We start from the raw sequence: 25,008 nt of genomic DNA on the forward strand, positions 1-25,008 counted from the left end.
ACGTACCGATTGACAAAGGGAATTGTATACAAGGTTCCTTGAATCCTCGACATCGTGGTTCATCCGATGAGATCATCGAGGAGCATGTGGGAGCCAACATGGGTATCCAGATCTCGCTGTTGGTTATTGACCAGAGAGCCGTCTCGGTCATGTCTACATGTCTCCCGAACCCGTAGGGTCTACACACTTAAGGTTCGGTGACGCTAGGGTTGTAGAGATATGAATATGCAGTAACTCGAACGTTGTTCGGAGTCCCGGATGAGATCCCGGACGTCACGAGGAGTTCCGGAATGGTTCGGAGGTGAAGAATTATATATAGGAAGTGCAGTTTCGGCCATCGGGAGAGTTTCGGGGGTCACCAGTATTGTACCGGGACCACCGGATGGGTCCCGGGGGTCCACCGGGTGGGGCCACCCATCCCGGAGGGCCCCATGGGCTGAACTGGGGAGGAAAACCAGCCAATAGTGGGCTGGTGCGCCCCCCTTGGCCCACCCCCTGCGCCTAGGGTTGGAAACCCTAGGGTGGGGGGCGCCCCACTTGCCTTGGGGGCCACTCCACCCTTGGCCGCTGCCCCCCCTAGGAGATCCCATCTCCTAGGGCCGGCGCCCCCCCTTGGGGAGCCTATATAAAGGGGGGGAGGGAGGGGCAGCCGCGCCCTTGACTCTTGGCGCCTCCCTCTCCCCTGCTACACCTCTCCCTCTCGCAGAAGAACGGCGAAGCCCTGCTACGGTGACTGCTGCATCCACCACCACGCCGTCGTGCTGCTGGATCTTCATCAGCCTCTCCTTCCCCCTTGCTGGATCAAGAAGGAGGAGACGTCAACTGACTGTACGTGTGTTGAACGCGGAGGTGCCGTCCGTTCGGCGCTAGGATCTCCGGTGATTTGGATCACGTCGAGTACGACTCCCTCATCCCCGTTCTCTTGAACGCTTCCGCTCGCGATCTACAAAGGTATGTAGATGCAATCCGATCACTCGTTGCTAGATGAACTCATAGATGGATCTTGGTGAAACCATAGGAAATTTTTTGTTTTCTGCAACGTTCCCCAACATCCCGTACTCGTATCTGTGTATCTGCACCTCCATGGGATCATAATGTACATCGTCGGGCAGATAATTGTCAACATTGCAATAACCGGGCACCATCCTCGGATCGACGATGTCGCTAGGCACCTTGAGCGGGGGGCATGATTGCTTCACTTGTTCGCCGAGTTGGGAAATTTGTTTCCCAGCTGCTCGTCGTTCTTTCAGCCTTTGATCACTGACTGTACTTCCCGACCGCTCCGCTTCGGCCCATGTCTTTGCAATAATGCGCTCATAGTTGCCTTTTGGCGGAGACTTGGGTGGTTTTGCCAGGGCAGCCAGAGTGCGCTTCACTTTCACCGGATCTACCTTCTCCTCCGGAGGTGGATGTCTCTTTGCTTTCAACCCTTGAAACCAGTCATCCACTTCGGTTAGCGCGATCTTCGCGTTCTCCTTCGGGGTCCTCTCGTATGGTAACTTCTGTGGACTCTTCAGAGAAGGACCGAATCTGTATGTCCTCCCGCCTCTGGTTTTATGCTAGACGCCGGCCGAGTAGGCGGAGCGGTTGTCTTCTTTACTTGCTTACGAGGCGGAGGAGAAGGACTACGACGCGCCGGAGCAGCTGCCGGAGCGGCGGCGGGTCTCTTCCGCCCTTGCTGACAAGGCGGAGAAGGAGGAGGTTGGCTGCTCGGGCGCGCCGGCGCAGGCGGAGAAGGAGTTGGAGAGCCGCCACACGCCGGAGAAGGAGCCGGCCAAGGGCCCTGATCGTCACTCGCCGGAGGAGGAGGCGGTGGAGGAGGCGGAGTGCCCTGACTCGCTGGAGGAGGAGGAGGAGGCGGAGGCGTCCAGTTCGGAAGGTTGATGAGCTCCTTCCGCCATAGGCATGGAATCTTCAGAGCAGACCCCACACTAGTGCAGAACCAGGCAATAGCACCGGTTCATAAGGGGCTTTAGTGCCGGTTCCGTAACCGGCACTAAAGTGTGGGCACTAAAGCCCCCTCCCCCCTTAGTACCGGTTCAGCACGAACCGGTGCTAAAGGGAAACCACGTGGCACGGTTGGGGAACGTAGTAATTTCAAAAAATTTCCTACGCACACGCAAGATCATGGTGATGCATAACAACGAGAGGGGAGAGTGTTGTCTACGTACCCTTGTAGACCGAAGCGGAAGCGTTGACGCAACGTAGAGGAAGTAGTCGTACGTCTTCCCGGTCCAACCGATCCAAGCACCGTTACTCGGGCACCTCCGAGTTCTTGGCACACGATCAGCTCGATGACGCTCCCCGGGCTCCAATCCAGCAAACCTTCGGGGAGGAGTTCTGTCAGCACGACGGCATGGTGACGATCTTGATGTTCAACCGTCGCAGGGCTTCGCCTAAGCACCGCTACAATATGACCGAGGTGTAATATCATGGAGGGGGGCACCGCACACGGCTAAGGAACGATCACGAAGATCAACTTGTGTGTCTATGGGGTGCCCCCTACCCCCGTATATAAAGGAGTGGAGGAGGGGAGGACCGGCCCTCTCTATGGCGCGCCCTAGGGGAGTCCTACTCCCACCGGGAGTAGGATTCCCCCTTTCCTAGTCCAACTAGGAGTCCTTCCAAGTATTAGGAGTAGGAGACAAGGAAGGGGAAGAGGGAAGAGAAGGAAGGAGGGGGCGCAGCCCCTCCCCCTAGTCCAATTCGGACTAGGCCTTGGGGGGGCGCGCGGCCTGCCTCTCGCTCTCCCCTAAAGCGCAATAAGGCCCATATACTTCTTCTCCCGTATTCCCGTAACTCCCCGATACTCCGAAAAATACCCGAACCACTCGGAACCTTTCCGATGTCTGAATATAGTCGTCCAATATATCGATCTTTACGTCTCGACCATTTCGAGACTCCTCGTCATGTCCCCGATCTCATCCGGGACTCCGAACTCCTTCGGTACATCAAAACTCATAAACTCATAATATAACTGTCATCGAAACCTTAAGCGTGCAGACCCTACGGGTTCGAGAACAATGTAGACATGACCGAGACACGTCTCCGGTCAATAACCAATAGCGGAACCTGGATGCTCATATTGGCTCCTACATATTCTACGAAGATTTTTATCGGTCAGACCGCATAACAACATACGTTGTTCCCTTTGTCATTGGTATGTTACTTGCCCGAGATTCGATCATCGGTATCTCAATACCTAGTTCAATCTCGTTACCGGCAAGTCTCTTTACGCGTTCCATAATACATCTTCTCGCAACTAACTCATTAGTTGCAATGCTTGCAGGGCTTATGTGATGTGCATTACCGAGAGGGCACAGAGATACCTCTCCAACAATCGGAGTGACAAATCCTAATCTCGAAATACGCCAACCCAACATGTACCTTTGGAGACACCTGTAGAGCTCCTTTATAATCACCCAGTTACATTGTGACGTTTGGTAGCACACAAAGTGTTCCTCCGGTAAACGAGAGTTGCATAATCTCATAGTCATAGGAACATGTATAAGTCATGAAGAAAGCAATAGCAACATACTGAACGATCGAGTGCTAAGCTAACGGAATGGGTCAAGTCAATCACATCATTCTCCTAATGATGTGATCCCGTTAATCAAATAACAACTCTTTGTCTATGGTTAGGAAACATAACCATCTTTGATTAACGAGCTAGTCAAGTAGAGGCATACTAGTGACACTCTGTTTGTCTATGTATTCACACATGTATTATGTTTCCAGTTAATACAATTCTAGCATGAATAATAAACATTTATCATGAAATAAGAAATAAATAATAACTTTATTATTGCCTCTAGGGCATATTTCCTTCAGTCTCCCACTTGCACTAGAGTCAATAATCTAGTTCACATCGCCGTGTGATCTAACATCAATAGTTCACAACTTTATGTGGTTAACACCCATAGTTCACATCGATATGTGACCAACACCCAAAAGGTTTACTAGAGTCAGTAATCTAGTTCACATTGCTATGTGATTAACACCCAAAGAGTACTAAGGTGTGATCATGTTTTGCTTGTGAGAGAAGTTTAGTCAACGGGTCTGCCATATTCAGATCCGTATGTATTTTGCAAATTTCTATGTCAACAATGCTCTGCACAGAGCTACTCTTAGCTAATTGCTCCCACTTTCAATATGTATCCAGATTGAGACTTAGAGTCATCTAGAGCAGTGTCAAAATTTGCATCAACGTAACCCTTTACGACGAACCCTTTTTGTCACGTCCATAATTGAGAAACATATCCTTATTCCACTAAGGATAATTTTGACTGCTGTCCAGTGATCTACTCCTAGATCACTATTGTACTCCCTTGCCAAAATCAGTGTAGGGTATACAATAGATCTGGTACACAGCATGGCATACTTTATAGAACCTATGGCCAAGGCATAGGGAATGACTTTCATTCTCTTTCTATCTTCTGCCGTGGTCGGGTTTTGAGTCTTACTCAATTTCATACCTTGTAACATAGGCAAGAACTCTTTCTTTGACTGTTCCATTTTGAACTACTTCAAAATCTTGTCAAGGTATGTACTCATTGAAAAAACTTATCAAGCGTCTTGATCTATCTCTATAGATCTTGAAGCTTAATATGTAAGCAGCTTCACCGAGGTCTTTCTTTGAAAAACTCCTTTCAAATACTCCTTTATGCTTTGCAGAATAATTCTACATTATTTCCGATCAACAATATGTCATTCACATATACTTATCAGAAATGTTGTAGTGCTCCCACTCACTTTCTTGTAAATACAGGCTTCACCGCAAGTCTGTATAAAACTATATGCTTTGATCAACTCATCAAAGTGTATATTCCAACTCTGAGATGCTTGCACCAGTCCATAGATGGATCGCTGGATCTTGCACATTTTGTTAACACCTTTAGGATTGACAAAACCTTCTGGTTGCATCATATACAACTCTTTTTAATAAATCCATTAAAGATTGCAGTTTTGTTATCCATTTGCCAGATTTCTTAAAATGCGGCAATTGCTAACATGATTCAGACAGACTTAAGCATAGATACAAGTGAGAATCTCTCATCGTAATCAACACATTGAACTTGTCGAAAACCTTTTTGCGACAATTCTGGCTTTGTAGATAGTAACACTACTATCAACGTCTGTCTTCCTCTTGTAGATCCATTTATTTTCTATGGCTTGCCGATCATCGGGCAAATCCAGCAAAGTCCATACTTTGTTCTCATACATGGATCATATCTCAGATTTCATGGCCTCAAACCATTTCGCGGAATCTGGGCTCATCATCGCTTCCTCATAGTTCGTAGGTTCGTCATGGTCAAGTAACATGACCTCCAGAATATGATTACCGTACCACTCTGGTGCGGATCTCACTCTGGTTGACCTACGAGGTTCGGTAGTAACTTGATCTGAAGTTACATGATCATCATCATTATCTTCCTCACTAATTGGTGTAGTAGTCACTAGAACAGATTTCTGTGATGAACTACTTTCCAATAAGGGAGATGGTACAATTACCTTATCAAGTTTTCTACTTTCTTCCCACTCACTTCTTTTGAGAGAAACTCCTTCTCTAGAAAGTATCCATTCTCAGCAACGAATGTCTTGCCTTCGGATCTGTGATAGAAGGTGTACCCAATAGTCTCCTTTGGGTATCCTATGAAGACATATTTCTCCGATTTGGGTTTGAGCTTATCAGGATGAAACTTTTTCATATAAGCATCACAACCCAAACTTTAAGAAACGACAACTTTGGTTTCTTGCCAAACCACAGTTCAGATTGTGTCGTCTCAACGGACTTAGATGGTGCCCCTTTTTAATGTGAATGCAGCTGTCTTTAATGCATAACCTCAAAAACGATAGTGGTAAATCGGTAAGAAACATCATAGATTTGCACTATATCTAATAAAGTACGGCTATGACGTTCGGACACACCATTATGCTATGGTGTTCCAGGTGGCATGAATTTGTGAAACTATTCCACATTGTTTTAATTGAAGACCAAACTCGTAACTCAAATATTTGTCTCCGCGATCAGATCATAGAAACCTTATTTTCTTGTCACGATGATTTTCCACTTCACTCTGAAATTCTTTGAGCTTTTCAAATGTTTCAGACTTATGTTTCATCAAGTAGATATACCCATATCTGCTCAAATCATCTGTGAAGGTCAAAAAATAATGATACCCACTGCAAGCCTTGATATTCATCAGACCACATACATCAGTATGTATGATTTCCAACAAATCTGTTGCTTGCTCCATTGTTCCGGAGAACGGCGTTTTAGTCATCTTGCCCAAGAGACATGGTTCGCAAGCATCAAGTGATTCATAATCAAGTGATTCCAAAATCCCATCAGCATGGAGGTTCTTCATGCGCTTTACACCAATATGACCTAAACGGCAGTGCCACAAACAAGTTGCACTATCATTATTAACTTTGCATGTTTTGGCTTCAATATTATGAATATGTGTATCATTACAATCGAGATCCAACAAACCATTTTCGTTGGTGTGTATGACCATAGAAGGTTTTATTCATGTAAACAGAACAACAATTGTTCTCTAACTTAAATGAATAACCGTATTGCAATAAACATGATCAAATCATATTTATGCTCAACGCAAACACCAAATAACACTTATTTAGGTTCAACATTCATCCCGAAAGTATAGGGAGTGTGCGATGATGATCATATCAATCTTGGAACCACTTCCAATACACATCATCACTTCACCCTTAACTAGTCTCTGTTTATTCTGCAACTCCCGTTTCGAGTTACTAATCTTAGCAACTGAACTAGAACCAAATACTGAGGGGTTGCTATGAACACTAGTAAAGTACACATCAATAACATGTATATCAAATATATCTTTGTTTACTTTGCCATCCTTTCTTATCCACCAAATACTTGGGGTAGTTCCGCTTCCAGTGACCAATCCCTTTGCAGTAGAAGCACTTTGTCTCAGGCTTAGGACCAGACTTGGGTTTCTTCACTTGAGCAGCAACTTGCTTGCCGTTCTTCTTGAAGTTCCCCTTCTTCCTTTTGCCCTTTTCTTGAAACTAGTGGTCTTGTCTACCATCAACACTTGATGTTTTTCTTGATTTCTACCTTCGTCGATTTTAGCATCACGAAGAGCTCGGGAATCGTTTCCGTTATCCCTTGCATACTATAGTTCATCACGAAGTTCTACTAACTTGGTGATGGTGACTAGAGAATTATGTCAATCACTATTTTATCTGGAAGATTAACTCCCACTTGATTCAAGCGATTGTAGTACCCAGACAATCTGAGCACATGCTCACTAGTTGAGCGATTCTCCACCATGTTTTAGCTATAGAACTTGTTGGAGACTTCATATCTCTCAACTCGGGTATTTGCTTGAAATATTAACTTCAACTCCTGGAACATCTCATATGGTCCATGATGTTCAAAACGTCTTTGAAGTCCCGATTCTAAGCCGTTAAGCATGGTGCCCTTAAACTATTAAGTAGTCATCATATTGAGCTAGCCAAACGTTCATAACGTCTGCATCTGCTCCTGCAATAGGTCTGTCACCTAGCGGTGCATCAAGGACATAATTCTTCTGTGCAGCAATGAGGATAAACCTCAGATCACGGATCCAATCCGCATCATTGCTACTAACATCTTTCAACACAATTTTCTCTAGGAACATATCAAAATAAACATATGAAAGCAACAACGCGAGCTATTGATCTACAACATAGATATGCTAATACTATCAGGACTAAGTTCATGATAAATTTAAGTTCAATTAATCATATTACTTAAGAACTCCCACTTAGATAGACATCCCTCTAATCTTCTAAGTGATCACGTGATCCAAATCAACTAAACCATAACCGATCATCACGTGAAATGGAGTAGTTTTCAATGGTGAACATCACTATGTTGATCATATCTACTATATGATTCACGCTCGACCTTTCGGTCTCAGTGTTCCGAGGCCATATCTGCATATGCTAGGCTCGTCAAGTTTAACCTGAGTATTCTGCGTGTGCAAAACTGGCTTGCACCCGTTGTAGATGGACGTAGAGCTTATTACACCCGATCATCACGTGGTGTCTGGGCACGACGAACTTTGGCAACGGTGCATACTCAGGGAGAACACTTTTATCTTGAAATTTAGTGAGAGATCATCTTATAATGCTACCGTCAATCAAAGCAAGATAAGATGCATAAAAGATAAACATCACATGCAATCAATATAAGTGATATGATATGGCCATCATCATCTTGTGCTTGTGATCTCCATCTCCGAAGCACCGTCATGATCACCATCGTCACCGGCGCGACACCTTGATCTCCATCGTAGCATCGTTGTCGTCTCGCCAATCTTATGCTTCCACGACTATCGCTACCACTTAGTGATAAAGTAAAGCATTACAGCGCGATTGCATTGCATACAATAAAGCGACAACCATATGGCTCCTGCCAGTTGCCGATAACTCGGTTACAAACATGATCATCTCATACAATAAAATTTAGCATCATGTCTTGACCATATCACATCACAACATGCCCTGCAAAAACAAGTTAGACGTCCTCTACTTTGTTGTTGCAAGTTTTACATGGCTGCTACGGGTTTAAGCAAAACCAATCTTACCTACGCATCAAAACCACAACGGTAGTTTGTCAAGTTGGTGCTGTTTTAACCTTCGCAAGGACCGGGCGTAGCCACACTCAGTTCAACTAAAGTTGGAGAAACTGACACCCGCCAGCCACCTGTGTGCAAAGCACGGCGGTAGAACCAGTCTCGCGTAAGCGTACGCGTAATGTCGGTCTGGGCCGCTTCATCCAACAATACCGCCGAACCAAAGTATGACATGTTGTTAAGCAGTATGACTTATATCGCCCACAACTAACTTGTGTTCTACTCGTGCATACAACATCAACACATAAAACCTAGGCTCGGATGCCACTGTTGGGGAACATAGTAATTTCAAAAAATTTCCTACGCACATGCAAGATCATGGTGATGCATAGCAACGAGAGGGGAGAGTGTTGTCTACGTACCCTTGTAGACCGAAGCGGAAGCGTTAACGCAACGTAGAGGAAGTAGTCGTACGTCTTCCCGGTCCAACCGATCCAAGCACCGTTACTCCGGCACCTCCGAGTTCTTGGCACACATTCAGCTCGATGACGCTCTGATCCAGCAAAGCTTCAGGGAGGACTTCTGTCAGCACGACGGCGTGGTGACGATCTTGATGTTCAACCGTCGCAGGGCTTCGCCTAAGCACCGCTACAATATGACCGAGGTGTAATATCGTGGAGGGGGTCACCGCACACAGCTAAGGAATGATCACGAAGATCAACTTGTGTGTCTATGGGGTGCCCCCTGCCCCCGTATATAAAGGAGTGGAGGAGGGGAGGGCCGGCCCTCTCTATGGCGCGCCCTAGGGGAGTCCTACTCCCACCGGGAGTAGGATTCCCCCTTTCCTAGTCCAACTAGGAGTCCTTCCAAGTATTAGGAGTAGGAGACAAGGAAGGGGAAGACGGAAGAGAAGGAAGGAGGGGGCGCAGCCCCTCCCCCTAGTCCAATTCGGACTAGGCCTTGGGGGGCGCGCGGCCTGCCTCTCGCTCTCCCCTAAAGCCCAATAAGGCCCATATACTTCTTCTCCCGTATTCCCGTAACTCCCCGGCACTCCGAAAAATACCCGAACCACTCGGAACCTTTCCGATGTCCGAATATAGTCGTCCAATATATCAATCTTTACGTCTCGACCATTTCGAGACTCCTCGTCATGTCCCCGATCTCATCCGGGACTCCGAACTCCTTCGGTACATCAAAACTCATAAACTCATAATATAACTGTCATTGAAACCTTAAGCGTGCGGACCCTACGGGTTCGAGAACAATGTAGACATGACCGAGACATTTCTCCGGTCAATAACCAATAGCGAAACCTGGATGCTCATATTGGCTCCTACATATTCTACGAAGATCTTTATCGGTCAGGCCGCATAACAATATACGTTGTTCCCTTTGTCATCAGTATGTTACTTGCCCGAGATTTGATCGTCGGTATCTCAATACCTAGTTCAATCTCGTTACCGGCAAGTCTCTTTACTCGTTCCGTAATACATCATCTCGCAACTAACTCATTAGTTGCAATGCTTGCAAGGCTTATGTGATGTGCATTACCGAGAGGGCCCAGAGATACCTCTCCAACAATCGGAGTGACAAATCCTAATCTCGAAATACGCCAACCCAACATGTACCTTTGGAGACACCTGGAGAGCTCCTTTATAATCACCCAGTTACGTTGTGATGTTTGGTAGCACACAAAGTGTTCCTCTGGTAAACGAGAGTTGCATAATCTCATAGTCATAGGAACATGTATAAGTCATGAAGAAAGCAATAGCAACATACTAAACGATCGAGTGCTAAGCCAACGAAATGGGTCAAGTCAATCACATCATTCTCCTAATGATGTGATCCCGTTAATCAAATAACAACTCTTTGTCTATGGTTAGGAAACATAACCATCTTTGATTAATGAGCTAGTCAAGTAGAGGCATACTAGTGACACTCTGTTTATCTATGTATTCACACATGTATTATGTTTCCAGTTAATACAATTCTAGCATGAATAATAAACATTTATCATGAAATAAGGAAATAAATAATAACTTTATTATTGCCTCTAGGGCATATTTCCTTCAGGCACGAGCCAGCTCCGGGGGCCGGGAGCCCTTTAGTACGGTTGGTAACACCAACCGGTACTAACTGTTTGTGGGTTTTTGTTTTATTTTGTATTTTTAATTAAATTTGTGTTATCAATTTAATTTAGGATTGTTTTACGTTATAATGAGTTGTAGTCGTCATCATCATCATCATCATCATCGCATATTAATAAATAAATAAACTCTAGCTAGCTAAAAATCATCGTAGTCGTCTAATTACCACTATTTAATCATCATAGTCATTACCGCTAGCTATCTAATCATCACCAACACTGGCTAGCTTAAAGAGGAAACATTCACTTTGTAACAGAAGCAAAGATATCATCGAGTTCAACATAATCATCACCAACATCGAAGTTCAGGACACGAACATGAGACACTAATTAAGAGCATGAACTAGTGCTGCTCCCTCTCAGGTAGAATAGCATAGAACATGTATAGCTCTCCTGATTCATCATACTGGAGCTTGCAGATGAATCTGTCTCCTAATCTTGGGTTGCACTTCTCCTTGCTGCCCCCTAGTACTTCTCTACGATCGTTAACAATTTTGCTCCAATCTTTCACTATTAAGCATTCTTCGCTTTCAGAAATCCTAAATGCACTCATGTGCAATGTAGGATATCTTGGCCGTAAGCTAACCATTGACATGTCACCTTTAGTCTCGATCCACTGAGGCACAACTGTCATCGGAAGTCCCTGTTGAAGAACATTGTATAGTAATTAATATACTAAGCAATGAAAGTTTAGCTTCAAAAATAATGTATGCAAAAGATGCACTAATTAAGGACAAATAGTTAAAATCTTACCATCTTTCGATTATAGATGTGACCGTAGTTCAATACGATCACCATTGGTCGCACGTTTTGAGTACTAACATTTCTAAGTTCAGGAAAAAAATTTGTCTTGACAGTATTAAGATCCTCAAGCCATGAAACATAATGACTTATCTCCTCGCAGTTTAGTTGAGCACCGGGGCAGTAGTAGGTCCTGTCTACCAAGCTCCGGACATGTTTGCTTGAACCAAAATAAGCTGACAATACAAATTAGTTGTCAACTATTTTTGAATAAACTGTATCAAAGACATAAACATATGCATGCATGGTTGAGAAAAACTCACATAATGGTAGAACTGGAGGCGTTTGCACATCGACCCAGATGTCTATATTACCTTCAATATCATCTTCCGAACGAATATCAAAGGTGACAACCATACCAGGCTCAAATGCATAAGCCTTGCATAGTGCTTGCCAAGTTTTGCATTCAAAATGGGTGTATGTGTCTCCATTATATAATTTGACGTTGAAAGTATAACCATGCTCCGTCTTCAAGTAAACTCTCTTTACCTCCATATCATCTATAGCACTAAAACCTATCTTATCCAAGACAAAAAAATTTGCATGGTAGGGGATGCTCTAGTAGAATAGTGAAAATTTAAAATTATAAGTTGAAGCAAATGAAGCATAAGTTTTGCATTCAAATAATAATTGACAAAGTGACTTACTGTATCAACTTCGAATGTCTCATCCAGCTTGATGCTGAAGCGCCTACCATCAACAAGGAAATTTCTGTCGCACAGGCCGCGCTGGTCTTTACAGTGTTCGCACATAATGAAATCTTTTTCGTCGTCAGATGACATTTCCTATGTTCATATAGGTGAAACATTAAACACCTATTACTATCTAACATTAATTAATATCTAGCAAATATATATTCATCTAACATTTGACATTAATATATCTAACTATATTCATCTCTAACAATTGACATTACTATATATTTAACTTTTCTATCTAATTCATCTAACATTCGACATTAATCTAACATTTATATAAACTCAAAATATATAAAAAATTAAATAAACAGAAAAACTCATTAACAAATAATATTTTAATTAGATCATCAAATCTCAGATACCTAAATTTTCTTACTAAAAATAAACTAGTTATATTAATTATTGAACTAGTTCAAATCTCATATACCCTAAATAAACTAGTTCGACAATTTTCTTACTAAAAATAAACTAGTTATATTAATTATTGAACTAGTTCAAATCTCATATACCTAAATAAACTAGTTCGATAATTTTCTTACTAAAAATAAACTAGTTATATTAATTATTCAACTAGTTCAAATCTCTAGTTCGACAATTTTCTATCTAGCTATTTCATCTAACATTCGACATTAATCAAACATTCGATCATCTAATTAACTTTTCTAAAAAACAGAAAATAAGTAAAAAAAATGTGTGTGTGTAGTGTGTACGTATATATGTGTGTGTATGTGTGTATGTGTGTGGCCCCGTACGCCGCCGCCCCGTACGTACGGGCGGGGGCGCCGCCGTATGGGGCGGGGGCGGCGGCGTACGGGCCGGCGGCGCGGCGGGTATACGCGAGAGCGAGAGACGTACGGGACCACGGCGGGACGACGACGGACGGCGGCGCGCGGTGTTCGGAGCGGCGGCACGAGACGGCGACGAAGATGGGTGGCAGTGGGGACAACGACGACGACGACGGACGACGGGCGACGGGCGGCAAGGGCGGGTTCAAGCGGCGCGCGAGAGGTTGGAGACGAAAGAAGTGGGGAGATCTAACTGAATTTTCGTAAGTGTTGTATATATAGGAGAGGCCTTTAGTACCGGTTGGAGCCACCAACCGGTACTAAAGGCCTCGCGCTGCCACCCCAAAGTTTAGTCCCACCTCGCCGGGCGAAGGGCAGCCGCACTGGTTTATAAACCCAGCCGCGGCTACCTCTTCGAACTCCTCTATATAGCAGGCTTCTGGGCCTAATTAATTAGGGCGCGCTGCCCTGTGAGCCTGCTGGCCCTTCTGGGCCTGCATTTGCACACTCTAGGTCTGGCAGGCCCACTGGGCAGCGCGCCAACAAATTTTTTATATAGTTTTTTCTTTTCTACATTATTTATTTTCTTCTATTTATTTTTGAGTAGTTTTTTATATAGTTTTTTCTTTTCTGCATTATTTATTTTCTTCTATTTATTTTTGAGTAATTTTTTTGAATAGTTTTTTTATTTTCTGCATTATTTCTTTTCTTCTATTTATTTTCTTCTGAAAATTGAATGCTGCATACTGAACAATTAGGTAAATGACCGAAAAACAACAAATGATGTCAGAACATGTTGGAAATTGATGACGTCGCTTTGAATGCTACATACTGAACACAAAAGAAGTCCGGAGTTCAAATAAGTTTAAAAAACATTGAAGTGGCCGTATAACAGATGAGTTCTCGTCCGAAACCCTGATACTCCGAAAGAGTTTGTCCAGTTTGTACACGAAGTGCATCCAGTTTTTGCCGTGACCCTCTCTACTCTTTCGCGCATGCTATGCGGGTGATATGATGATACCATGCCAAGTTTCAACATTTTTAGGATTCATTTTGTAGTGATTTTCAATTTCACGGTCATTTAGCTCTCTAAAACAATTAGGTAAATGACCAAAAAACAACAAATGATGTCAGAACATGTTGGAAATTGATGACGTCGCTTTGAATGCTGCATAATGAACATAAAAGAAGTCCGGAGTTCAAATAAGTTATTAAAAACATTGAAGTGGCCGTGTAACAGATGAGTTCTCGTCCGAAACCCTGATACTCCGAAAGAGTTTGTCCAGTTTGTACACGAAGTGCGTCCAGTTTTTGCCGTGACTCTCTCTACTCTTTCGCGCATGCTATGCGGGTGATATGATGATACCATGCCAAGTTTCAACATTTTTAGGATTCATTTTGTAGTGATTTTCAATTTCACGGTCATTTAGCTCTCTAAAACAATTAGGTAAATGACCCAAAAACAACAAATGATGTCAGAACATGCTGGAAATTGATGACGTCGCTTTGAATGCTGCATACTGAACACAAAAGAAGCCCAGAGTTCAAATAAGTTTAAAAAACATTGAAGTGGCCGTGTAACAGATGAGTTCTCGTCCGAAACCCTGATACTCCGAAAGAGTTTGCCCAGTTTGTACACGAAGTGCGTCCAGTTTTTGCTGTGACCGTCTCTACTCTTTCGCGCATGCTATGCGGGTGATATGATGATACCATGCCAGGTTTCAACATTTTCAGGATTCATTTTGTAGTGATTTTCAATTTCACGGTCATTTAGCTCTCTAAAACAATTAGGTAAATGACCAAAAAACAACAAATGATGTCAGAACATGTTGGAAATTGATGACGTCGCATTGAATGCTGCATACTGAACACAAAAGAAGTCCGGAGTTAAAATAAGTTTAAAAAACATTGAAGTGGCCGTGTAACAGATGAGTTCTCGTCCGAAACCCTGATACTCCGAAAGAGTTTGTCCAGTTTGTACACGAAGTGCGTCCAGTTTTTGCCGTGACCCTCTCTACTCTTTCACGCATGCTATGCGGGTTATATGATGATACCATGCCAAGTTTCCACATTTTCAGGATTCATTTTGTAGTGATTTTCAATTTCACGGTCATTTAGCTCTCTAAAACAATTAGGTAAATGACCGAAAAACAACAAATGATGTCAGAACATGTTGGAAATTGATGATGTCGCTTTGAATGCTGCATACTGAACACAAAAGAAGTCCGGAGTTCAAATAAGTTTAAAAAACATTGAAGTGGCCGTGTAACAGATGAGTTCTCGTCCGAAACCCTGATACTCCGAAAGAGTATGTCTAGTTTGTACACGAAGTGTGTCCAGTTTTTGCCGTGACCCTCTCTAATCTTTCGCGCATGCTATGCGGGTGATATGATGATACCATGCCAAGTTTCAACATTTCCAGGATTCATTTTATAGTGATTTTCAATTTCACGGTCATTTAGCTCTCTAAAACAATTTGGTAAATGACTGAAAAACAACAAATGATGTCAGAACATGTTGGAAATTGATGACGTCGCTTTGAATGCTGCATACTGAACACAAAAGAAGTCCGGAGTTCAAATAAGTTTAAAAAACATTGAAGTGGCCGTGTAACAGATGAGTTCTCGTCCGAAACCCTGATACTCCGAAAGAGTTTGTCCAGTTTGTACACGAAGTGCGTCCAGTTTTTGCCGTGACCCTCTCTACTCTTTCGCGCATGCTATGCGGGTGATATGATGATACCATGCCAAGTTTCAATATTTTCAGGATTCATTTTGTAGTGATTTTCAATTTCACGGTCATTTAGGTCTCTAAACAATTAGGTAAATGACCGAAAACAACAAATGATGTCAGAACATGTTGGAAATTGATGACGTCGCTTTGAATGTTGCATACTGAACACAAAAGAAGTCCGGAGTTCAAATAAGTTATTAAAAATAAAAAAGAGGTGCAATGCTGGTTAATTTGCTTCAAGCCATTCGGAATAGTGTAGACTGCACTGCACATAGCTCAGTGCAATCTATGCTATTCCGCAAGGCTTGAAGCTAATCAACATGTAGGTGAGCATTGCAACTCTTCGTCATTGTCTATGCACTCACGACTTATAAACTGCTCATACTGCCTCTCTCTTGGCGAGGTGGGACTAAAAATCAGCTTACAAAGAAACTTTAGTACCGGTTCATGGCATGAACCGGTACTAAAGGTCTTCGTGGGGGCCCCAGACTGACCATAGCCTGACACAGCCTCATTAGTACCGGTTCGTGGCATGAACCGGTACTAAAGGTTACCCACGAACCGGTACTAATGATGCCCGCCCGCCTAGCCGTTGGAACCGGAACTAATGGTCACATTAGTGCCGTCTCAAATTCAAACCGGCACTAATGTGCTTCACATTTGACCTTTTTTCTACTAGTGCCAGCCGAGTCTCCCCTTCACCGGTAGGGTGATCAAGCTGGAGGTCCTCAAATCCCTCCGTTATTTCATCCACCATCACCCTAGCATATCCTTCTGGAATCGGACGGCAGTGAAAAGTTGCGCCGGGTTCAGTAGGATAAACAGAGCCAACAGCCGCCTTGACCTTCAAATTCATCCATTGCGTCATAAGGTGGCAATTTTGAGACTCCGTGATAGCATCCACGAGATAGCTGGCAGGAGCCGTCAAGGCATGCTCCGACTGAAGCAGCTCGGTGGAAGCCACGCTGCTTCTGCGCTAAGATGGCGGGGTAGCTTCGGGGGAAGCTTCGGCAGTACGTTTGCTGCGATTTGCTTCTCGTTCCTCTATCGCATCTACCCTTGCTTGCAGCGCCTGCATTTGGGTCTGCTGCACTTTTTTCCTCCTCTCATGGGATTTGTAACCGCCTGCGTCCGGAAACCCAACCTTCCACGGAATGGAGCCTGGCGTGCCTCGTGTCCGTCCAGGGTGCTCAGGATTCCCGAGGGCCATTGTGAGCTCGTCGTTCTCTCTGTCTGGAAAGAACCTCCCTTGCTGCGCTGCTTTGATATACTGCTTAAGCTTCCTGACTGGTATGTCCATTTGATCGTTCGTCCAAATGCACTTCCCTGTTACAGGGTCCAAGGTTCCGCCAGCCCTGAAGAACCAAGTCCGGCAACGGTCTGGCCAGTTAATTGTCTCTGGTTCGATCCCTTTATCAACCAGATCATTCTCAGTCTTGGCCCACTTAGGCCGGGCTACGAGGTAGCCACCTGACCCCGTGCGATGGTGATGCTTCTTCTTTGCAGCATTTTGCTTGTTTGTCGCCGACATCTTCTTACTCTTTTCCGATGTCTTGTGGGCCACAAATGCGGGCCAGTAATCTCTGATCTTCTCATATCTGCCCTTGAATTCTGGTGTCTCATTATTTTTGACAAACTTATTTCAGAAGAGGAGAAGAAGAAGAAGAAGAAGAAGAAAGAGGAGAAGAAGAAAGGAATAGCTAGAGGAGAAGATTGAAGAAAAAAAAGAAGAAAAAAAAGAGGAGAAGAAGAAAGGAATAGTGGAGAAGAAGAAAAAATAGAATATATTCTATTTTCTCTTCTTCTCCACTATTCCTTTCTTCTTCTCCTCTTCTTTTTCTTCTTTTTTCTTCTTCTTATTTATTTCTCCTCTTCTTCCTCTCCTCTTCTTCTTTCTAAGTCCTGCTTATATACACAGAGTATTGGTCCCGGTTCGTACCCCTCTCGACCCCTCGTTCCTCTCTCGACCCCTCGACGACCCTCGTCCCTGATAACATTTTTTTCTCCCCTCGACCCCTCTCGACCTCTCGTCCCCCTCTCGACCCCTCATCATCATCTATCACCCCCTCGTTTTCTTTAGCATATATCTATGAACAAAAAAATAACTCATATATAGAAAAAAATGCTATATGAACATACATACATATGAGCATATACAGAGAGCATATACATAGCCAAATCCATATACAGAGAGCATATACATACATACATACATACATATGAGCATATACATACATACATAGCCAAATCCAAATACATATGAGCATATACATACACATATGAAAAAATTTATCACACACAGAGAGCAGCGGCGGCGGCGGCGATGGTCAGAGCGACAGGGATTGATGGGAAGGGGGGAGCTCACTGGGGGCGCGACGGGGAGGAGGCTGGGGACGGGGAGGAGGCCGGCGGCGGCGCGGGGGAGGCCGGCGACGCGGCGCGGGGCGACGGGGAGGGGGCCGGAGATGGCGCACGCAGCGACGAGGAGGAGGCCGGCGACGGCGCACGCAGCGACGGGGAGAAGGCCTGCGGTGGCGCGGGGCGACGGCGACGGGGAGCGGGCGACGACGGGCTTGGGCCGACGACGCGGCGCGGGGCGACGGGGAGGGGGCCGGAGATGGCGCACGCAGCGACGAGGAGGAGGCCGGCGACAGCGCACGCATCGACGGGGAGAAGGCCTGCGGCGGCGCGGGGCGACGGCGACGGGGAGCGGGCGACGACGGGCTCGGGGCGGCGACGACGACGACGAACGGCCTGGCAGCGTCGGGGGGGAATGGGAGCGCTTGGCGAAATTTTCACAAGTGCTACCTTATATACCCAGAGCAATGGTCCCGGTTCGTGGCACGAACCGGTACCAATGCACACCTATGGTCCCGGTTCGTGCCACCAACCGGGACCATGGCCTATGGTCCCGGTTGGTGGCACCAACCGGGACCAATGGCCTTGTGCTGCCCCGCGCCCAAAAGTTTAGTCCCACCTCGCTAGTTGAGAGGGCTCGGGAGTGGTTTATAAGCGCTGCTGCGCCCACCCTCCCGAGCTCCTCTCAACTTCAGGCTTTCGGGCCTAATCTGTCACTGCAATGCCTGTGGGCCTACTGGGTTGCGGGCCTGAATCCTGGCCCATGGTAGGGTTTCTAGTCGTATTCAGGCCGTGGTGGCCTAGTAGGTGGCATTTTTTGTTTTTTTTGTTGCTTTATTTATTCTCTTTTGTTTTTTTGCTTTATTTTTTTAATTCTTTATGCTTTTATTTTTAGAAAAATTATAAACTTTTTGTTAATGCCATTAGTTTTCAAATTTGAAAACACTTTTTTAGTTTTTTTGTTTTCTTTGTTGCTTTATTTATTTTATTTTGTGATTAACTTTACTATAAAAATAGTTCTTTCCTGTTTTTTGATTTGTTTTTTGCATTATTTATTTTCTTTTGTTTTTTGCTTTAATTTTTAATTCTGTTTGCTTTTAGGTTAGCAAAATTATAAACTTTTTGTTAGTGCCATTAGTTTTAGAAAAATTATAAACTTTCTATTAGTGCCATTAGTTTTCAAATTTGAATAGTTAAAATTTGATTTCTTTGAAAATTGTTTGAATCACAAGTTTGTGATTAACTTACTAAAAAAATGAGAATAGATGCGCTTATAGAGAAAATTCAACCTAAATTCCTAGAAAATTTCTATGAATTTCAGAGAAATTCACTATGAATTTAGGTTAAACTTTTCTCTATTAGGGCATCTATTTTCAATTTGAGAGGAGCTCAACAAGGCAGAGAGGGAAGGGCTTATAAACCGGTGTGAGCCCCCTTCAGTTGGTGAGGTGGGACTAAACTCTGCCCGCAACGAGGACCAACCCTTTAGTCCCGGTTTGTGGCACAAACCAGGACTAATGGTCATGGGCCAGGGGCGAGGAGCAAAATTATAAACTTTCTGTTAGTGCCATTAGTTTTAGAAAGTTGAAAGTTGAAAGTTGGCATGGGCCAGGGACTAATGGTCATGGTATTACGAGGGCCGAACCATAAGACATGAAAGCATTTCAAATGAACTCTGAAAAAGATGAAAGTTGGGATGGTATCATAATTTCACCCACATAGCATGTGCATGTACAAAACGAACAATGGTAGCATGTTCGTGTGTTACAAAGTTGCGGGAGAAAGTCTTCACTTTTTCTTCGCTTGTGTCATTTGCTTATTGCGCCGTAACCATGGATAATCTTTATTGTTTATTAGGATGCTTGGGTCAGCCTTGACATTGAAGGGAGGAATTTCATGAAACTTTTCATAATCTTCAGACATGTCTGTCTTGCCGTCCACTCCCAGGATGTCCCTTTTTCCTGAAAGAATTATGTGGCGCTTTGGCTCATCGTATGATTTATTCGCTTCCTTATCTTTTCTTTTTCTCGGTTTGGTAGACATGTCCTTCACATAGATAACCTGTGCCATATCATTGGCTAGGACGAACGGTTCGTCAGTGTACCCAAGATTTTTCAGATCCACTGTTGTCATTCCGTACTGTGGGTCTACCTATACCCTGCCGCCTAACAGATTGACCTATTTGCACTTAAACAAAGGGACCTTAAAATCAGGTCCATAGTCAAGTTCCCATATGTCCACTATGTAACCATAATATGTGTCCTTTTCGCTCTCGGTTGCTGCATCAAAGCGGACATCGCTGTTTTGGTTGGTGCTCTTTTGATCTTGGGCGATCGTGTAAAATGTATTCTCATTTATCTCGTATCCTTTGTAAATCAATACAGTCATAGATGGTCCCCTGGACAACAAGTACAACTCATCACAAACAGTGTTGTCACCTCTGAGACGTGTTTCCAACCAACTGCTGAAAGTCCTGATGTGTTCACATGTAATCCAGTCGTTGCACTGCTCCGGGTATTTGGAGCGCAGACTGTTCTTGTGTTCATCGACATACGGGGTCACCAAGGTAGAGTTCTGTAGAACTGTGTAGTGTGCTTGAGACCAAGAATATCCGTCCCTACATATTATTGAGTCTCTTCCAAGAGTGCCTTTTTCAGTCAGTCTCCCCTCATACCGCGATTTAGGGAGACCTATCTTCTTAAGGCCAGGAATGAAGTCAACACAAAACCCGATAACATCCTCTGTTTGATGGCCCATGGAGATGCTTCCTTCTGGCCTAGCGCGGTTACAGACATATTTCTTTAGGACTCCCATGAACCTCTCAAAGGGGAACATATTGTGTAAAAATACGGGCCCCAGGATGACAATCTCATCGACTAGATGAACTAGGACGTGCGTCGTGATATTGAAGAAGGATGGTGGGAACACCAGCTCGAAACTGACAAGACATTGCGCCACATCACTCCTTAGCCTTGGTACAATTTCTGGATCTATCACCTTCTGAGAGATTGCATTGAGGAATGCACATAGCTTCACAATGGCTAATCGGACATTTTCCGGTAGAAGCCCCCTCAATGCAACCGGAAGCAGTTGCGTCATAATCACGTGGCAGTCATGAGACTTTAGGTTCTGAAACTTTTTCTCTAGCATATTTATTATTCCCTTTATATTCGACGAGAAGCCAGTCGTGACCTTCATACTGAGCAGGCATTCAAAGAAGATTTCTTTCTCTTCTTTCGTAAGAGCGTAGCTGATAGGACCTTTATACTGCTTCGGAGGCATGCCGTCTTTTTCGTGCAAACGTTGCAGGTCCTCCCGTGCCTCAGGTGTATCTTTTGTCTTCCCATACACGCCCAAGAAGCCTAGCAGGTTCACGCAAAGGTTCTTCGTCGCGTGCATCACGTCGATTGAGGAGCGGACCTCTAGGTCTTTCCAGTAGGGTAGGTCCCAAAATATAGATTTCTTCTTCCACATGGGTGCGTGTCCCTCAGCGTCATTCGGAACAGCTAGTCCATCGGGACCCTTTCCAAAGATTACGTAGTGTAAATCATTGACCATAGCAAGCATGTGATCACCGGTGCGCATGGCGGGCTTCTTCCGGTGATCTGCCTCGCCTTTGAAATGCTTGCCTTTCTTTCGACATTGATGGTTGGTCGGAAGAAATCGACGATGGCCCAGGTACACATTCTTCCTGCATTTGTCCAGGTATATACTTTTAGTGTCATCTAAATAGTGCGTGCATGCGTGGTATCCTTTGTTTGTCTGTCCTGAAAGGTTAATGAGAGCGGGCCAATCGTTGATGGTCACGAACAGCAACGCCTTAAGGTTAAATTCCTCCTGTCTGTGCTCATCCCACGTACGTACACCGTTTCCATTCCACAGCTGTAAAAGTTCTTCAACTAATGGCCTTAGGTACACATCAATTTCGTTGCCGGGTTGCTTAGGGCCTTGGATGAGAACTGGCATCATAATGAACTTCCGCTTCGTGCACATCCAAGGAGGAAGGTTATACATACATAGAGTCATGGGCCAGGTGCTGTGATTGCTGCTCTGCTCCCCGAAAGGATTAATGCCATCCGCGCTTAAAGCAAACCATACATTCCTTGGGTCCTTTGCAAACTCATCCCAGTACTCTCTCTCGATTTTTCTCCACTGCGACCCGTCAGCGGGTGCTCTCAACTTCCCATCTTTCTTTCGGTTCTCACTGTGCCATCGCATCAACTTGGCATGCTCTTCGTTTCTGAACAGACGTTTCAACCGTGGTATTATAGGAGCATACCACATCACCTTTGCAGGAACCCTCTTCCTGGGGGGCTCGCCGTCAACATCACCAGGGTCATCTCGTCTGATCTTATACCGCAATGCACCGCATACCGGGCATGCATTCAGATCCTTGTATGCACCGCGGTAGAGGATGCAGTCATTAGGGCATGCATGTATCTTCTCCACCTCCAATCCTAGAGGGCATACGACCTTCTTTTCTGCGTATGTACTGTCGGGCAATTCGTTATCCTTTGGAAGCTTCTTCTTCAATATTTTCAGTAGCTTCTCAAATTCTTTGTCAGCCACAGCATTCTCTGCCTTCCACTGCAGCAATTCCAGTACGGTACCGAGCTTTGTGTTGCCATCTTCGCAATTGGGGTATAACCTTTTTTGTGATCCTCTAACATGCGATCGAACTTCAGCTTCTCCTTTTGACTTTCGCATTGCGTCCTTGCATCGACAATGACCCGGCGGAGATCATCATCATCGGGCACATCGTCTGGTTCCTCTTGATCTTCAGCAGCTTCACCCGTTGCAGCATCATTGGGCACATCGTCTGGTTCCTCTTGATCTTCACCAGCTCCCCCCGTTGCAGCATCACCGTATTCAGGGGGCACATAGTTGTCATCGTACTCTTCTTCTTCGCCGTCTTCCATCATAACCCCTATTTCTCCGTGCCTCGTCCAAACATTATAGTGTGTCATGAAACCCTTGTAAAGCAGGTGGGAGTGAAGGATTTTCCGGTTAGAGTAAGACCTCGTATTCCCACATTCAGTGCATGGACAACACATAAAACCATTCTGCTTGTTTGCCTCAGCCGCATCGAGAAACTCATGCACGCCCTTAATGTACTCGCGGGTGTGTCTGTCACCGTACATCAATTGCCGGTTCATCTGCGTGCATTATATATAATTAAGTGTCCAAATTAATAGAAGTTCATCATCACATTAAAACCAAAGTGCATACATAGTTCTCATCTAACAACATATAGCTCTCCAGAGCATCTAATTAATTAAGCCATACATTGAAACTATGTAAAACATTTCAATGCGAAAACAAATGCGATCATAATCGCAACCAAGGTAACAATTGATCCAACGGCATAATGATACCAAGCCTCGGTATGAATGGCATATTTTCTAATCTTTCTAATCTTCAAGCGCATTGCATCCATCTTGATCTTGTGATCATCGACGACATCCGCAACATGCAACTCCAATATCATCTTCTCCTCCTCAATTTTTTTTATTTTTTCCTTCAACAAATTGTTTTCTTCTTCAACTAAATTTAACCTCTCGACAATAGGGTCGGTTGGCATTTCCGATTCACATACATCCTACATAAATAAAATCTATGTCACGTTGGTCGGCATAATTTTCATAAACAATAAATGAACCAATAGTTATAAAGATAATATATACCACATCCGAATCATAGACAGGACGAGGGCCGACGGGGGCGGATACCAAAACCATCGCACTATATAAGATGCAATAATAAAAGTAAGAAAATAATACAAGTATCTATGTAAACATACAAGTAAGAATATTTTTCCTTTCAGAAAGAAGATAAAACAAGAGGCTCACCACGGTGGTGCCGGCGATGAGCTCGGCGCGGGTGATCGACGGCGGTGAAGACGGGGACGGGGCATGACGGACCGCTAAACCTAGACAAATATTATGGAAAATGGAGCTTGGAGAGGAGAAAGCTTAAGTAGTGTGGCTCGGACATTCCATTGAACACCTTGTGTGCATAGAAGATGAGCTAGAGCACCACCAAGCCCTCTCCCCCTCGGCCAGAGAAAAACAGAGCACTGGCGTTCTCTGCTCGCGAGCGAGGGGTATATATAGGCACCTCATTGGTCCCGGTTGGTGGAATGAGCCGGGACTAAAGGGGAGCCTTTGGTCCTGGTTCAAGCCACCAACCGGGACCAATGGTGGTGGGCCAGGAGCGAGGCCCATTGGTCCCGGTTCATCCCACCAACCGGGACCAAAAGGTCCAGATGAACCGGGACCAATGGCCCACGTGGCCCGGCCGGCCCCCTGGGCTCACGAAACGGGACCAATGCCCACATTGATCCCGGTTCTGAACTGAACCGGGACTAATGGGCTGACCCGGCCTGGACCAAAGCCTTGTTTTCTACTAGTGTGCAGTCGTCGTCTTCAACCCTTGCATAGATCTGAAGCATCTGACATTAAATCTCGCCACATGACAAGAAATCCCAACCTCATCGCCCGAAGAAAGCGGTAGGAGTCTACACCGGGGCTCCTTTTCCTACTCTAGATATGCCTTCTTAGTGCAATCGAATAAAAAAATCACATACTCATCATCTGATTAGACTCATATAGTTTTAATTAAAGATGGATCATTTGCATTAAAGATTACTCTACGTACTCCTACATGAGCGTGCTAGACAATACCAGAAGTAGCCTAAAGAACAATTATTTGGATGCCATACATGCATGAATGACGAGCTTACTAAAATTTTGCAGAAATTTCGGAAAAGATACCCGTAAATGTTTTGGAAAGAAATGGTAGTCGATAGAGGTGCAAGAAAAGAAAAGAAAATCCTACGACGACAGTCGCCATAGAATTCATCCTTCACTGGCCCAGTA

At 44.5% G+C, this 25,008-nt stretch overlaps 1 pseudogene; it reads right to left on the minus strand.

Annotated features, from left to right (window-relative positions):
* The window catches only part of LOC125518492, a 42,573-nt pseudogene that overhangs the window by 17,270 nt on the left and 295 nt on the right, over positions 1 to 25,008 (minus strand).

Source organism: Triticum urartu, chromosome 7 (assembly GCF_003073215.2).
Source record: "Triticum urartu cultivar G1812 chromosome 7, Tu2.1, whole genome shotgun sequence".
Lineage (NCBI taxonomy): Eukaryota > Viridiplantae > Streptophyta > Magnoliopsida > Poales > Poaceae > Triticum > Triticum urartu.